The 18556-nt window shown below is 34.2% G+C and overlaps 1 protein-coding gene across 1 annotated transcript in view; it reads right to left on the bottom strand.

Moving 5' to 3' along the window:
• Positions 1-2610: 2610 nt before the first annotated feature.
• Positions 2611-18556, bottom strand: part of LOC134529124 (phosphatidylinositol 5-phosphate 4-kinase type-2 alpha) — a 62760-nt gene continuing 46814 nt past the window's right edge. Inside the window, exon 9 of the mRNA XM_063362879.1 lies at positions 2611-16213. The gene's annotated coding sequence lies outside the window, so the exon portion shown is untranslated. The remainder of the gene's footprint in view (positions 16214-18556) is intronic.

Here is an 18556-nt window from a genome sequence, read left to right as displayed (position 1 = left end):
AGCAAACTTCACAATTGTCAGAGCTGAATTTTTGAATTTAAATTTCCTTGGATATTCTTCTTTTAATCTTTTCCCTCAAATCTTAATTCATTTAAATACTAGATATTCAGTGGTATTCGAAGATAGCTTGACTGGTCAATCCCTAATATTCATGAATATACGAAAGTCACTTAAACATTTAACAAAGACTCCTTAGAACTTATTTATGTAAAAAAAAAGTATTAAACCATGAGGTAATGTCTACATTTCTGAATTTTCCTCTCTCAAATATTTTCCTTGGAATCCCTTTCCTCAAATATCAAATCTTCCAAAAACTAAAGATTTGATGATATTTAAGGATATGATTGTCCCACGACTACATCGCCCCCTTAAATGTCTCTGAGCATAATTTGTGTGACTTTATAATTTAGTGTGTGTCTCAGTGTTGACAGCCCTCATGCACTCTGCTGCACATTTCCCTGCTGCCTAGTAGTAAAATAAAACACAAACAGCAGGAGAAAAACCTGTAAATCAATAATGCAAAGTACTTGCAAGAAAAGAGCGGCCACAAAATATCATTCTGTTTACTGTAGCTCCTTCTGTGGCACTGTAGAGAAAATGTGACGAATTCCAAACCAGAAGTGGCACATTACAATCATATTTTAAAAATAAATTTCCAACTTCTTCAGATGCAAACTGATACACAAGCTTCAAGATTTGCAGCAAAGATAAAACTTTACATGACTATATAGCTGATGTTCTACTACTTCTTAAAAGTACATTTCATATGCCCTAAACTGTACGTATTTTGTTAATATCATCGCTGTACGCCAAGGGATCACCCATAAATTTCGCTACATCATTCAGCACCATGTACATTAATTCATTTTATTGGGCTCATTCCCACAACTTGGTGAAATAGCTTGCATCTTGTCAAATTGTCAAATCATTCACCTGCCACCAAGGTGATCCACATTTGATTCCCACAGGGGTCAAAGTGGGTTTTCACTGGGTACCCCATTTACCCCACTGTGTTCCATCGATGCTCCATTTTCATCTCATCGCTCCTCACAGTTCCCAATGACCCAGATATCAACGGACATAAAGCTATTATTCCCCAATTCATTTGTAACATTCCATGGCCCCGTGCACAAAACAAGTGGGAAGCCGCATCACCAATAAAATGCCTTCAATTGAATTTTTGGTAGGTTATCCTTATGACAACTGCAGCACTACCAACAACAGGCCAACATATGCAGCGTTATCATAGTCCCAGTTGTGTCTCCACATGCCATATGGTGTTCTTAAAGTTCTTAAAGGATTACAAAAATTTCCATGTTTATGGATTAAATCGACGGAAGAACATATAAGGCAGGATATGCAGGACTTGAATTCGAAGGAATGCAATCAACCTTGGTTGTATCTACTCTGAAATTATCCATACATTTAGTTTTGTCCTCACAGGCAACAGCTTCATCAAATGATGAACGTGTTGAAATTATTTTGTTTCTAGATAAACTTCATTAACCCATTTCTTTTTATGTTTACATACTGTGAGAGCAAGCAGAATATCATCATCATCATCATCATCATCATCGGAATCATCACTCGAATCCCATGGGAGGAGTCTCTCAAACACTGCGAACTAAACTGATCCGTCTGGCCACCTGGTGCAGCGAACATAGTGAACATAGCGAACATCAAATAAATTTACGTGTGGCCTCGGCTTTACACCCAAACAACGGCAGCCAGGAAGCTTGTTCTGTATTTGCCTACAACCTTCTCGTTTCTACGCTTTATAACAGCAATTTCTCTTTTCCTTAGGGGGAGAGCCTGCCAAAGACCCATTAGTGTGAGAATAAATGTGTAACCACAAAATTTTTTAAAAAGCAGAAAGCTATTTAGTTGGTCATGTGTATGGAGCACACGCCATTTAACACTAAATTAAAAATCTTACACTTTCTTTTATCTTGGAAGTACGGGAAAATCATCTCTTACTGTGTCAAAATTATCTTACTTGTATGAAATGTATGAATGTATGTTAGATTCCATTAACACAAGAGGCAGCAGCACATTATATAATACTAAATTAGATAAATGACATACTAAAATGTTACTGGACAAATAAAAATTTGCTAAGAATCCTAAAACATAATGATTTAAGGAGGCCTTTTTTTACTGCTTCAAAAGACAAAGGGTTATAATTAAAGCATTGTAACTAAAGTTATGTGATAAAATGTTGTGGATAGAGGCCTGAGTATTTCAAGGATTCATTTGGAAGCAACTAGACTTGAAGCACATACATATAAAACTTGCTTTACTTTGATTAATGGCCTACAGTTGTTGACTATCCCTGGGTAATCCTGAGACAGTGTTAGACAGAGAGGAGTGCAAACCAGTGCACAGACTGAAGAGCCTTCATAAATAAGCACACTATAACACTGTAGTAGATTCAGTATATATAGTTCAGTTGAGTCTAGCCTGAAGGGAAAAGAATATGCAAATGTGGCTCTAGCTATGGAACATTAGTTTCCCATGTTTCCACAAAAAAAAGTGCAATTGTAAAAACATAATTATAATCATAATTCTGTGTAATGTTACAATTGGTGAAGACAGTTGGAAAACACAAGGTTGTCAAATAATATTCCTTTATTCCAAAAGTTATGTAAACACAAGTAGTATTCAACACGCAAGTCCACAAAGAATCATGATTAGGAGGTCCCAAAGTAAGCATGTGCAGGTGGTTCATTTTATACCAATATTTTACCAAGAACATAAAAAAATATGTAAAAAAATATTTTGAGGTAAAAATAATGATTTTGTATCTTAATCTGTACAAGGATTGACCAATGAGTAGAGACCTGCAAAATTCGCGGATTCATTCGGTGATAGGCTAGAATTAAAACACATAACCTCTTAGATAATTTTGCTATTGGCTTACTGTTCATCTGGACGAATCTCAACCAGTTATAAACCCTCAACCAAAGACGAATCGAATCACAGACAAACCAGCTGAGACGACTTACAAGTCGGCAGCCAATGAACCTGCGTTATTTGCCCGAGTGTACAGGGGTATGTGCAGTATATCCTGAAGGCCATCGAAACCGCGAGTTTTGCAGGTCTCTACCAATGAGACACTAGATAATAAATATAATCAGTCATTACAGCTGAGAAGGACATTTAGCGGATGTGCCGCAAAAATCCACACATCAACAAATAAACGTTTTTTCAATAAGAAACCAAAATGTACCATATTTGACCACAAAGAAAATTTAATAATCTTCAAAAATTGTGACAAAAATATCAAAAATAAGGTTTGTTAGGTTAAAATTCAAAAAAAAATTGTGATGTAGAATATAACTTATAAGAATTTAGTTCCTTTTATGGTTCATGTAGCTGAATAATATTTTGTACTTACAAATACAAGGAGATGGTTACAGCACATTATAAAAATTACACTCTTGTCACATATAAATAGCATTTTCCATTTAACCATAAAGGTATTTTTTTACGACAAAAACACAAGTAAATTTCTAGACCTCATAATTTATTCTGCCAAATGGTCCATCATTAGTTGTAATATACTACATAGAACAGTAATTACTTTGAAAAAATGATTCAACAAACTTTATACTCATCAACCAGTATAAAAGTGTAAATAATCCAATATAACATGTAAGAAAAATTCAATTTCCAGCTAACATATAAGAGTCCACACATTTTACATGTAAACTTTAATAGATAAGTACAATAAGTAGTGCTAGTGCACTTGTACACAAGTTCTTTCTCTCTGTCTTCCTCACTGCACATGCACACATGCAAACAGACAAATATTATAAAATACTGACAGTGATGTTGACATACAATGTTCAATACACCGAGAGAGAAATTTTATAACACAATATTCTTTACATAAAGTACAGTTTGATTCACTTTCATTTGGTTTAGCGATGAAACTGTCCACAGAAAACTAAAAAAAGAACTTGATACTAAACAAAATGACAATAACCAAAATTTGCAGTCTTTGGGTTGTTAAAATTGATCAATGTAAATAACTCCTTTACAAAATATTAAAATAATATATATACGTAAAAAAATTGAAAAATTATCATTCCATGCACTCTACAAAGTATTTAATCATAATACATTATGTACAACTATCTAATGCAATAATAATAAGTGCTGCACAATAATATGCACATCAAATTAATTACAGTTGATTCTCATTTAAATGATTCTATATATTTATACACACAAATTTCCATGAAATCAAAAAAACTATAATACACAGAAAATAAATTAATGGCATTACACAACATCCTAACTACATAGATACTGGCAACCAAAACCAATAAAAAAATTCACACAACAGTGAACAAAAAAAGCCAGGCATGTTTGAAGTAATACAGAGGGGAATATACACCATTTTGCTTATAATACAATGTATTTTCAATTATAATATATCACTACACAAGAATAAATTACAGGATGTATCTTAAATTTGTACAGAAAAGCATCCGTGTGAGCCCTAGAAGAAAAATTAAGAAATTAAGGCTCATTCTCACATGCCGAGGTCATTTAATTTTATTCTCACTATTAATATTAACTAAGGGATTTTCCTGTAAACTTATTCCTATAGCTCTGGTGCATTTGTTGTTGGATCACTCATTTTCTTACCTGATAATTACAAAACTTTTTTTGAGCTGTAAAAAAAAATCAATCACACTTGTGATCATAATTATAAACACCCCAGTGATGTTTTACTGCTATTAGACAATATTAAATAAATATCTGTTAAGAAATTTTTAGATGAAACACAAAATGCACAAGAAAGCTACCACGATAAATTTACAGACAAATCTCTCAAATAATAGTAATGACAAGAAAATTAAATAACTAACATGACTTGCAAGACTAAGCCTTAAAGTTGAAGTTTAGGTACAACAATGCAGGTTGTACATAAGGTTGTATGTAACTGCAAGTACGTATATGTACAAGTTGCAAAACATGATGACATTATTACAGAATTTGCAATTTCAAGGAAAAATAAAGTAGTATGTGTGCTGTCTAAACGATGATCACAAACTCAGAACGCAGAAATGGAAGACAACCTTCTATGTATGAACCTCCTATAATTTGGACATTACAGAAGCAGATATCTTTCAGCATACATACAGAAAGAGGCCATAACTTTGTGACTGTTTGCAGTACAAGTACTAATATCATAATACCTGTCATCTCGCACACATGAGTAATCTGATGACTATAAAAGTGAAAATAAACAGCACAAGAATATGTCGTGATGACACACACACTGCAGGTGTCTAAAATAAGTGAAAATATCAATCACTTGAAGTTTGGAACGAAGCACATGTTCTCTTGTAAATCTTGCCACTAGGAGTTACCTAATAGAATATGTGCAATACTCACTTTCCCGCAAATGAGACTACAATTTTACTCGCATGAGCGAAACATAGTGGCATTCAACGTTTTGATGTCTCTGCAATTGCAAATGCAAACTCCTGACATCACACAGAACTTCATTTTAACAACACAAAGTAAATTTTCCCAGATTTTTTAAAGAATATTCAGTTTCTTTCAACTTACAGATGCTTCGGTTTCAGTTCCTGTGGTAAGTTAAGATACAGCCTATATTTTCTAGGATATAATGAATTTCATAATAAGGACTGTCCTATGGTAAAAATATGCCATGACATTAAACAGTGCATTCTTGACTAATATAGGCTGAAATGATAAACAATTATCCAAATAACTGAAATCTGGACCTGTTAGGAGCAAAACTTATGTGAATAAATGGATTCCACAACCGTTTCTCACAATGTTGTAAAAACATTCACACACATGGATTCGATAAGATCTTTGATGCCCCAGGGCTGATAAATTTAATCAAATTTATTTCAGTACCAAGAATCTACAAAGAATTTACACACTTATACTTTGTGCACATGAAAATCTATCAGAGAACACAAATATACAAACTATACACTTATTGGATCCTCCATACATGTATACATATATACATGGTATTACTAAATAACACAGATAAACTGCATTTGCTTATGTTAAAGAAAAATATTGATTTTAAGCCAACATAATGTGAATCCTAAGAGTCGTGCTTGAAAATTAAACATGTGTTTATTCTATGAAAAATGTGTGACAGTGTCAAAATTCCCAACCACTGCCAAACACTATGCTGATTATTACATCATAAAAACACACTATAGCCTCTCTAATGCAAGTTTAATGTAATTTTGTTATACAAAATTGTAATTGATATTTGAATAAAAGATTATTAATCATCATTTAAGCTGAACAGAAACAGGATAATGCGGTCACAGTCTTTTCCACGATCCGAATTTTTAACTCCTACAACCTGACCAGTGCATGATAAGTTGTATGTTCTGACCCACCCTGTTCCTGGATTATCGCCAAACCAGAATCAGTGTATAGAAAACAGAAAGAAGTTGGAAAGAAGGGAGGGGGGGGGGGGGGGGGGGGTAAGGGGTTATATCCCTCTCCATTTTTTCTCATATTTTAATTTATTCGAAAATTTTAACTAATATTAGATTTCATTAACGAGCCATCAGTTGTATAAGTATAATACAAATTAAAACAATGTCGAAAGCATAGCATTAGTAAAGCATATGATTTAGAAGCTCATCTAAATTATATATTACCCCCTTGCACAAACCCTGTATCCACATCCACCACTGACCGGAACTACCAGTTACTCAATGAGAGACTGTGATATAAAAATGAAGAAAGTTAATTCATAATACACTGCTCCAACCACAAATAAAACTCCTAATTTGGTTACAAAAAATACCTATCAGAATGTTAAAATAGGAAATCGTATTGGTATATTATAAAGTAAAATTGGCTACCCATACAGCACAAAAGTTTCAGAACAAGTAAACACATAGTCAGCAACCTCATAATTGGCTTCATGCACAAACCAGACAGTGTGTGCATACACAGTAATAAGCAGCGATAGTTTCCCATAGAATCTATCAACATGATTTGCGAGAGAGTGAATATATACGCCACACAAACAATACATCTTTATGCACACATAAAATGTGGATATGTAATACATAAATTCAGTGATCAGGCAACGTTATGCCACAAATATTTTTCTCAACTATTCTAATGCACTGGATGGCATCATACACTAAAATTAATAACTCTTTCAACCAAAGAATTTTTTTTTAACTTAATTGCAATATGACCTGAAATATTTCATGTATTCAGATTAAAACAAACAATTGTGCAATTCTGTCATCTCACTTTACTTAAAAAAATTAATATTCCATGACTTCTATGTATTCCTCAAACATTCCAATCTCGATTAATTTGTGAAAAAGTGTTTTCATGACATCACAATACTGTTAATGGCACCACATATTTTCACATTTTTATACAGATACAATTGTTGTAACATTAAAACTTAACACAGTTTTATGATACTAAATATCTAATCAGCTTTCCCACACACCTTCTTTACTAATATACTGTACTAGTCAGTGAAAGAAAGGTCACAAAACAGACTCAATATGCACACACAAATAATAAAAACATTAAATTCCTGAGAAAAATATAGCTGTACACTTCAGTCAGAGAAAAACATTGAATAAATCATCTAGGTCATTCCATGTCAACTCAACAAAGTCCTAGTCTGTATCTGTGAATTTTAATACTATCTATTTTTATCAGTGTTTGTATAGCATGAACATGGTTGCCTACATTTTTAGTCACACACCCACATGTCAATATACTCACCTGCCTTCCTGACAGAACCAAATGTACTACTGCATGCACACACATGCACATACGCACACATGACTGCCCACTGCATGCTTCCCAGGCCATCCAACTTAACATTGCTAGATTTATTAAGCACATTAAGCATCGAGTGTTACTTCATGCTTGTCGAGGAATCAAGAGGCAGCTGCTCGGAAAGTAACAATCTTGCCATTTTCAAAAATGCCCAACAGTCACTAAACTGGCATTCTAATGGTTGCTATTTAAAGCCTGCGTGACTGGAACTAGGCACCAACGACTCGTCTGCGTTCACAAATAATGTATCCATACGCTTCACTATCAAAAATGTTAACACTGCTAACTTCAAATAAATTTAAATTTCATGTCAAGTAAGTATAAATACTAAATCATTTAGGAATTTTTTTTTTTGCTTAAAATTGCAAGAGAATATAAAATTACTTACAACACAGAGATTCCTAAAATTATATTTACGGTCTTGATGACTCAGAGGCACTACTGGTGACGTCAAATTACCACAGAGATAAGGGCTGACAATCTGTCACCATATGAAGGAAAACCCTCATGCACTGGTCCAAGTCAAATAAATTAAATTTGTTGCAACCATGTGCGTTTAGAGTTCTGAGTAATAACCTTAATTCCAATACGGCAAAAAAATGTTTAAAATTTTTTAAGATATATAGTGAGTCCGGCAATTAGATAATGATGTCCATCGTAACAAATCATTCTGAAATTAATTTCAACAAAACAATTTCTAATGTTACTACCTATAAATTCGTTATATTTGATGTAATGGCATGCAAAAATAACCAAACATTAATACAGAATCATTTAGCCTCAGCATTACTTAGTCGTTGCATGATAATCATTTCCATTATTTAAAGCAGAAGTATTTAACCTGAAATAGTCACTGTGAAAATCTACAGAAATCTGTTGACTTGTCAAAGAATGACCAAGTTACAATGTTCACATTTAAAAACTATAGAAAAAAAAGCTAATTGTTTCAATAAACATGTGACAGCACAATTCAGTGCAGAATTAGCTGAAGCTAAAATCACAGTATCCTAATATTATACTGAAGAACAAGATACAACCATGTTAAAATAAAATATTGTTAGTAAAGCAACAAACTCAAATTTATCACATTGTTATAAGAAGTCGTCACTCACATTGAATAGAAATATTTCATTTATTTTAATATTTTTGCACACTAAGAAATAAATGTTACAAAACATGATCACAGCACTTTACAATATTTACACTAAATTGCAGCAAAAATATAAATTTTTCATAAATAATTATTTTCAAAATCAATTAGTATATAGCAATTTGAAAGCTTAATATCCATAATTTGCATTTATTCTTTTAAATAACTGATCAGTACAATATATACAAAGAATTAATTACACTATAGTAAAAGAAAAATCTAAACACATCTAACTTATCTTAAGAAAGTTTTTCTTAAAAAAAAATTGCTCCATTAAAAAAAGGTTTAACTTAAAATTTCATATACCATTTAATATAAACATGATCTGCAAGCATTATATTACTTAATGAAAATAATTTTACTCAACTATGTAATACAGTTTATATCAACTTAAATTAAATAAAAATCTTGTTTAGCCTCTTAATTAACATAAAAAACCAAAACAAACCCATAAACTATATAATAAATTGTAACAAAATGTAATAATAACTATCTGAATGGAAGACACTGAAAACAGGGATGTGAACCAATTTAATGTCAAAAATTCATTTAATTTTTGCATTTGTCATCACCAAAATTGTCAAAATAATAGAATATGCCACGTCAAAGCACTGTGCATGAGAAAGATAAAGAGCACTTAAAATAAGGAATGTAGGTGTAAAAAGTATGATCCCGATTAAATACAAAGTAATGTTGGCCAAATAAATATACATATTTAAAAACAAAAAAAAAATACATACAATGTTACAAATTTTAAATGCACTACAAACATTTTTTCTAAGGAACATCACCTACTAGACATGAAAATAATATTAAAAATTTCTGTTAAGCTTATATGTTCTTGAATTATGTTTTAGTCAGGAAAATGCATGTGAAAAGTATTCCATTTAAATAACATGAGAGTTTAGAATTAAGTTTATACTAATATAAGTCTGTACTACAAAGACCTAAAATATGACCTGAACATGGAAAAAAGTGTGTAGAAAATATAAGGAATGCAAGGTTTTAAACGGGCCCAAGAACGCTTTGTGATTGGCTTTATTTTACTTGCTAGGCTGGCATTGGGTTTCTACTAGTGTCAAAACTGATTGTTTGTACATGATGTAGACAAGAGAACAAAACATGGAACTATTGGAACTACATATCTGCAAAAGGCTTGTGTGTTCTGATTTTTCATAGTTATTTACGGCAGATTACCGTTGTGGTTAAAAGTATAAATTTTTTCACATTGGAAAGAACCATTCAACCATTTATTCCTTACAGCGCCAAAAGCTATTCGTAATCCAAAAGACTTTCATTAACAATCTTTAAAGCAATGTCTTACAAAAAGGCAGATTAATATTATGCCATAAATAATTTTTTTTAAATTACACATGTGGTTCTTATGATTGTTATTTTCAGCTAGCTAATAATGAAAATATCTCGAAAAGTTCAATAAATTATAACTACATAAAAAAAAAATACTGTCTATGTTTGTTCCTGTCTCAACGCCAGAATATTCATCATGTGATATTCCAGCATTATATAAACTCTAAAATTTCATAAACATTTTGTCAAGAAGCAAGCTTAATAAAGTGCAGCAAACTATTATGCAGGGATAAAAATAATTTTACTAAAAAATTTAAAAAATGAAACTTTAAAAATATGGTAAAAAATGTTAAGTCTGGCAAATTAAATACTATATTGTCACGTGGTTCAAAATTATCATTAATTTATTTAATTATTTTATTTGTTGGAAACACAATTTTAAATCTTTTCTCTAGTTCGGGACTTGGTTTCCTTCACGCTCAGATGTTGTAACACCTTTGTTGTAATTTGGGTTGCTGTGGGGCTGGAAGAGTGCGAGTCTTGCACGTATTTGTCTGGGGACGCAGGCGTGACCGCATTTCAGCCAGGCCAGCTGCCACGTTGTTTGCTGCGGTTCTAGAGAAACACGGCGCAGGCTTGTTTACCGTTCTTTTGAGGCCAGCTGAGCGATCGAGGTTGTGCGCACTCGCAGTGCGCAGGCAAGTGTCACAATCTGGTGGCCGGTTTTCTGACTACGTGGACATTCCGGCGTGGGCGAGCGCACGGCCGGCTTGTTGTAATAACTTTACGTGTTTGGAAAACACAGGAAAACTTCCCGTCAGGATGTTTTTCCCCTGGGGGTTTTGCGGCCAAGCAAATTGTTTAAAAGAGACGTAAAATGTTTCCGCGGGGCTGTAATCCTGTGGAAGGCTGTTATGCTGCCCGGCCGTGCGTCGACGTGGTAATGGTTAGGCGAGTGAAATTGAAATGGCGTCTGCGTGATGCCTGAGTCTTTGCCTTCCGCAACTTCATGTTTCTTCGTAGTTAACTGTAAAACTCTCGTTTGGTGTAGTAGTTGCTCTCTTAAAAATTTTTTTTTTAAAAACTTTATTTTACTAACGTGTAAGGAGGTCAGAACTAAAGTTTCCTTTTGTTTTTCCAGTATAAACTCTGTAATTTGTTTGTATCGCGATCCTTTTCGTTTACATGTTTATGATGACGTTATAGAACTAAACTAAATAATTATTTTAAAGTCCTGTTCGCGGTAGTGAATGTTCTTGACAATCTTAATAATGAAGTTGCGGAATAACTAATGACGTTTGGCATCACTAGGTGGCCTAGGAGAAATGATAAGAATAATTAATTTCAATGTCAGTAGTTAGAATAATGGAAACATAATCCCTGTATTTATGTATTAATTAAGTTATTTATTTATAGGTATTTATTGTTTGTAGAGGACGTGGAAGGTTCCACCTCATTTGTCATCCTTATTTATTTTCTTAATAAATGTTATGTGTTCTATTGTTTTTAGGGTTCTCTTATTTTTCTCAGTATCCTGATTTTTCAATTCTTGTATAAGAATGAGCCTACTAATATGATTCTAGTGCCAAAAAGCTCTATGGCGACTTAACGTTTTTATTTTATAATTTATCTGAGCTACATTTTTAAGAAGAGAACCCCCCTTCCCCCTGAAAGTGAGACGTGACAATATAGTGAATCAATCATGTATGTATGCACAGAAAAAGACTATATAAACCTAAAAACACTTATAAGACAACTATAAAACTTAAAAACAAAATCAAAACTAATATGTTAAATAGAGGAAGGAGAGCAGGAAGGTATTGTTATGCTGGCCGCCGGCTGCCGCGGAGTTCGCAAGGCCACAGACTCTTCCCACCCCCCAGCGAGGGAGGTGTGTGTGTCGCCTGGCCATTAGTGGCCTGCCAATCACAGCCTTCTCCCTCCACACGCACCCACAGCGTCAGTCATGGAGCCCGGCCGGTCTGGTGGCCTGGACGCCGAGAGGTCTGGAGAGTTCTGGGGTCGTCGCCTCAGGGGATGGACGAGGCATGCGCCACCAGGTTAGGGACACCCGTGAGGTAATAAGCGGCGTCTGGGTGTTTTCATGCCTGACCAGGAATGCTTACACACAGCTTCTGGGTGCTTCCATGCCTGGCCTCCGCGGGTATAAAATGGCCCTGCCTACGAGAGAGGTAGAGAGTAGTGTCCCGGTATAATATATAAAACTCCCACATGACTGTCTCGAGGAGAAGACACAAAGTCCGAGCGCCAGGATTTTCCCGGTGTGTCGAGGTCTCGATCGCCGAGAGATTTTTCTTGTGTCTGGGTATAATATTTAAAATATTTCAATTCCTCCCGAGACACCACTACCCCCAATATAACCCAAAATGACTGTGTCGAGGGGTAGACACAAAGCCAGAGCGCCAGGTTTTTCCCGGGACCTACCGGCGAGTGACACCGGCGATACCCGGAGCGACCGTTAAACGACTGAAGGTCTGGCTACAGAGGAAGAGTCTCTTTGGTAGCGATACCAGGGAAGGTGACCCGCGAGTGTCTCGAGAGCCTCTTCGGTAGGAGTCGGGGTGACAGTAGCGACAGTAGCGACAGTAGCGACAGCACGTGGGTGAGCGGTGAGGCAGTCGTCCAGGACTGCGGTGAGCGGACAGGGACTGGCAGAGGAGCGAGCCACGTTCGAGCCAAGCTCAGTGCGCAGGCTAATGTGTGATTGATCGGCGTGAGACTGACTTTGCGGACAGAGATTGGACTGAGAGTGTTCTTGATTAATTTTAAGCTGTAGTTATTAGTAATTAATAAAACTATATAAAAAATGTATTGGGCTATCCTTTATGAACCCATTTACCCCACTCGTAAGAGTATTATTGAATAGTCAATATTATCCCAATAGAATTTTATCCAAGACATGGAAATACAAAACTGTATTGTTTAACTGAAAATAACTGCTAGTGTTAATGCCTCTCAATCTTTCTCACACAAATGTATGCAATTACAGTATGAATTTTCAGTACACCTAAATTATTTATATATATATATATATATTTAATATATAATAATAATACAAAAGCTACAAACATATTCAATTTAAGACAAAACATACAAAGCCAGGGTTCCACAAAAATTTTTAAGACACAAATATTTTGCTACATTATTTTTTAGGCTTGCACACCCCTATAGAACTATACATTCACCTGTTTGCTCAACAATTAATGTAAAAACGTTTGACAATGGTAAAAGACTATGAGAAGCACTTTTAGTTAGCAAAACTTTTCCATCATGACAACATTCAGCAACACTAGGAGTGGAACAAAAGCTTGAAGCAGGGGAAAGAGACTAATTAGGTCTGCCATTTTCCTAAAGCATCCATGCTGTCAAAATTTACATTTTTAAAAAAATCTGCCTGCATACAAATTTATTTTTTATTGTTATTATTATTTTTTTTTACAAAAACCCACGAATATGCTTGTTCAAGCCATAGACTGCCAGATCTGTTTTATGCAGCTTTTCCACCTATCCTGCACACATCCTTTCCATCTCTTCACAACATGTCCTGCAAATGTTATAATCTGCTTCACCAATTCTAGGAGTTCTCATCCTCTATTTTCCCCAAAACACAAAGTAAATTAATAGTGCTGGGCCAATTCGAATTTCAGAATCAGAAGATTCAATCAAATTAAAAGCACAGTAATTTTATGAGCCTTCCTGAATCACACTCAGTCTCTACCATAACTCACAGGTTTCGTTTATGAGCAATGAGTCAGTATCCAAGTGGTTCTCATACCTCTGGAATCTGGGAGGCCCAACTACTCAACTCATTGGCATAACTATGTGAAGTAGAGCCGCACCTTAAACTTAAGGCTAGATTCATAACAAGAGATTGTGCAGAAGGATAACTTGATTTTAGAACTAACATTGACCTTTCAAAGAATCCAGTTGAGTAAATAATGTCCTCCTGCATTAACTCAACTGCCTACCTTAAAGTAGAAGTACACATAGCAGTAAAAGTATTAGTAATACTAGTAGTGGAAAATTTTTTAGCATAGAAGTTTTTGTTGTACAATTTCTTTTAAACTACTTAGCACCCAGACAAAAAAAATCCAACTTTAAATTTATGTTGCTTTCACAATCAAACAGATAATAATCATCCACTAAACTGAATTTTTTATAGGCTTTTATAATGAAGATAGAATCCCTGCTGTAATTCTGTATAAATTATTGCATATTCACTAGATTTAGCAAAAAAAATGTCAAGTAGTATGAAGACGTAATTTAATCTCTGAATAATTTTTCCAAAACATGTATTTAAAAAAAAGATCATAATTCAAATGGTTCGATACTAAATACCAACAGAAACATTACTTTTATATGTATTTAACAAAACCTGACAAACTTTTAAGAACCACGTGGTTTTCACCTAAAGTTATTTGAAAAACAACAGAGATACTGAGATTGTTATACTCATATAAAAATGCCAAATTTGCAGTCATGAAACAAAAATGTTTTAGGTTCAATAAAATAAACAAAAACTAAGCTACACACATATACTGGGGTTTAAAAATTTATCAAATTTATTTTTAAATGCCAACCTTATTTGTAGGTATCAAATGTACTGAGTAAAGTCTTATGCCAAACCCATGAAAAGGAGATATGTACCTTAATAAATTTTCTGTGTCTGCTCCCTTATCACCTTTACATACGTATTATACATTCTCTATAATATAGCAACACGATTAGAGCTCTGTTTAACTACACTCAATAATTATAAACTTAAGAATCTTATAACTTATTTTAATTTCATAATTCTGACTAAACATCAAGATTATTATTTACTGGCATCAAATTGATTATATTGTTATGGTATGGCCTCAAAATAACTACCTGCTCCATGGCTTGAAATTCCCAAAATATCAAGCTCAAGTAGTGCGGCAAAAAGTGTTTCAAAGTTGAACTCCAGAATTATACACAATTTATGAACATTGATTTAGTAGACAAGTGGTCCCCAGAAGGTTCTGCTATGTTTCCCATCTTTGAGCATAGTTTTGAAAACTTAAAACAAATAAACATTAACCTAATTTTGTACTTTGCCCATTGTTTTTACAACCTTTCACTAATATTACCAATATGTATTCAGCTGCTGCATTATAACTTTAAAAACAAATGTATCAAAAAATTGTAATATGAATCTACGCAATTTGATTTTTTTAACTCATCGAGTAAACTAAAAACCACACAAACTACAGTACACACTGCATATTTTTCAAGATGACATTACTTTTTGCAAGTGGTATGTAAAATTTTCAAGGCAGATGTGGAAAAAAATTATTAGCTGGTCATGGTTTTCCAGACAACACATGTGAAATGTCACTAGAGTAAAAATCAAAATTAAGTTGCTTTAAGAATTTAAGCCGGCATTGAACAATGTTTAGTATTAATGAGGTTATATATATATATATATATATATATATATTCAATACAAATAAAAGCATCTATGAAATTTAATGACTTTACAACATGAATGCCTTAGATTCTGGATGTATTTTCCTTTATAATAATTCTGCAATTTTTAGTTCCAAGAAGAAGGAAAAAAGGTGGATAGTACCTACTGTATTTCCCCAATGTGTTAAACTGTAAGCACCAGAAATTTAAAATTAATTTCTATCAGTCACTTAACTTATTAACAGAGCTCTAATCACTATAGTTCTTACCACATTATGACAAGACAAAACAGGCTGAGAAGTAAAATGTTTTGTGCTTGATTAATGTTAACACTACCAAGTCTTTCATCAAAATACACACATATTTTCTCAGTGTCTGCTTAAAGAGATAAATGGTGATCTCTGAAGAGTGAAAAACAGTGTAAAATGTCTATTTTTTTTATTAAATTTGCATCCAGTATTGTACATGCTGCAACAAAGAAAATAAAAACAAGATAAGCACAAGTATTTTCTGTGCTTAAAGTCTTGTCAACAGCACGATCATTAAAGATGACAAAAGAGAAAAACTATAATAAGAATAATTGTGAAGGATATCTGCTACAGTCTACAATAATAAAAGAACTGAGTGTTTGCCTGGAGTGGTTTCAGGAAACCAAGAAAAACGGAAATCAAGATGGTGGGGTCGGGATTAGAACCCAGATGCTTCAGTTTGCAAGTCCAGTAACTCACCACTGTGCCACCTTTCTCCGTACACAAAATCAGTGTTGCTCAATGTTAGCATCCAACATTGTAGTGTTGGTAGAGGTGTCAGAGTAATAGTCTCATTGCCAACTCTCTCGGATAAGATGAATCACATCAACATTTACCCCTGCTACAACAGGGTGGCAAGGATTCTCCCCCCCCCCCCCCCCAACATCTAGCCAACCTCAACATGAGATGAATTTAATTCACTGGCTCTCATCCTCAAATTAGAGTTACAACTCCAATAACTATATTTCAATTTCCAGTTTAAACATTTCCATCCCTCCAACCACAAACTGAATGTTGACATAAAGCAAGTTTAGGCTTCTGTGCACTATACCAAGATCTACATTCTTGTGTGGGTGCATTCTCCATTTTGTCAGTAGTAAAATTTGTGCCTCCGTATGTGAAACTAAAGTATCTTCCAAGTTTCTGACTTTTTGAAGTGAAACGTCTTAAGGCGCGATGAGAGTAAAATTTCAAGGCCGAATTTTAATGTCACGTTTTCGTGAAACATTGTTGTGAAACGTTCTTGATGCAAAAATACACAGAATAGGTATTTGGCCAAGTACTTGCTGTGCTCGTTTTTGTTCTCTTTGTGCGTTGATTTGTCCCCCATCCAAAAAAAATAGAACAGAGAGAGGTAGATGAACGAAAGAATAAGACTGAGCATGTGTGCATGCACTTGTTTCAGAAAATAGATGCAGGTATCCTATAGTCAGCTGCCAGCTACCAACATGTTCACATTCCTTTGTTCAACTAGCAGTTGGAGAGCGCTGTTGACAGTCCCTGCATTTTCCATATAGATAGCGGTACCTCTTATGAATTTCATAATTCGTTCATAGATTTGGCTTGTTCCAAATGGTAGAATTGTTTGAAGAAACATTAACACACACAGTTTTTTTATATGGTGGTTTTCAACAGTGAGTAATATTTACTGTTAATTAATCATTATTAGAAAATCGCCTTCTCTCCCTCTCTATACCGTTTTACCCCTTACGATATACTTACGAGTCAAGGTTTGAATTGTCAAAGAAGTTCCACATCTATCACGTGTATTGAGTGAGTTACACACGCTCTTTTTTTGTTGTTGTAGGTGTTTGTATACATCTTTCCGGATGTTGAAATGCAAATGTTAGATAAAACAACATTTACACGGAAAAAAGCTGGTTTTCTTTTTTGATTGGCCAAGCAAATATTTAAAGGCACCGTATATGCTGGCCACCAAAAATTTTTACTGTGAAGCCCTTATTCACTCTACCGGCTCCAGGAATTTGTCTCCCAGCCATCATGTTACCCAATAATGACTAACAAGCAATGTTGTCATCGAATCATCACTTCACCACACAAAAATATTACGGTGGCAATCCACAAGCCCAGCCTATGGATACTCATGATTTTGTCCAGTACCGTATGCACACGAATAACTGTGCACATTTTTTCATGAAACGTATGTTGAAAAAGCACACCATGTACTAACTCAAAACTTGGCAACGCTGCACACAAGTTCCAGAAAGCTCCAAGGTCAATGCTCTTTCTTATTGGACAACGGAGGCATTGAAAATAGTTTCTGAGAGTATGTATCCATGGTTGAGAAAGATGTTGCAATTATTATCATAGGTTTGCTGTTGAGATCATTTACAGTTGCGGAAAGGCTTGAAATAATTTTTAAAAAAACTGAGGAAAGAACGTATGTAGCAGAAGTTTGCATGTGACACTGGTTGAAAAAAAAATTTTTTTTTTTTAATCATAGTGGTCTAAGAGATAATTTGATCATCAGTCTGAAAGATGAGAATCTGTTCCATGTGTTTCTTCAGGAATTTTCCTATTGATTTAGTTAATAATATTTATATCTAACGCTGCATTTATGTCAGTCATTTGAGGCCCAGAAGTTATTAGTGTTTCACTGCAGCAAACAAAACTGCTGCAGTCGGCAGCCATTTTAAATTCATGAATTTGCACTGCAATGAATGCTATCATATTTCATGCAAAAACAAGTTTGGCTACCCTTGTTTTATAAATGAAGGGGGGATGATATAGTTGACCATGTTTTCACATGTGTAAGATTGCT

Source organism: Bacillus rossius, chromosome 2 (genome assembly GCF_032445375.1).
Source record: "Bacillus rossius redtenbacheri isolate Brsri chromosome 2, Brsri_v3, whole genome shotgun sequence".
Classification (NCBI taxonomy): Eukaryota; Metazoa; Arthropoda; class Insecta; order Phasmatodea; family Bacillidae; genus Bacillus; species Bacillus rossius.
This window is presented reverse-complemented; position numbering and strand designations above follow the sequence as displayed.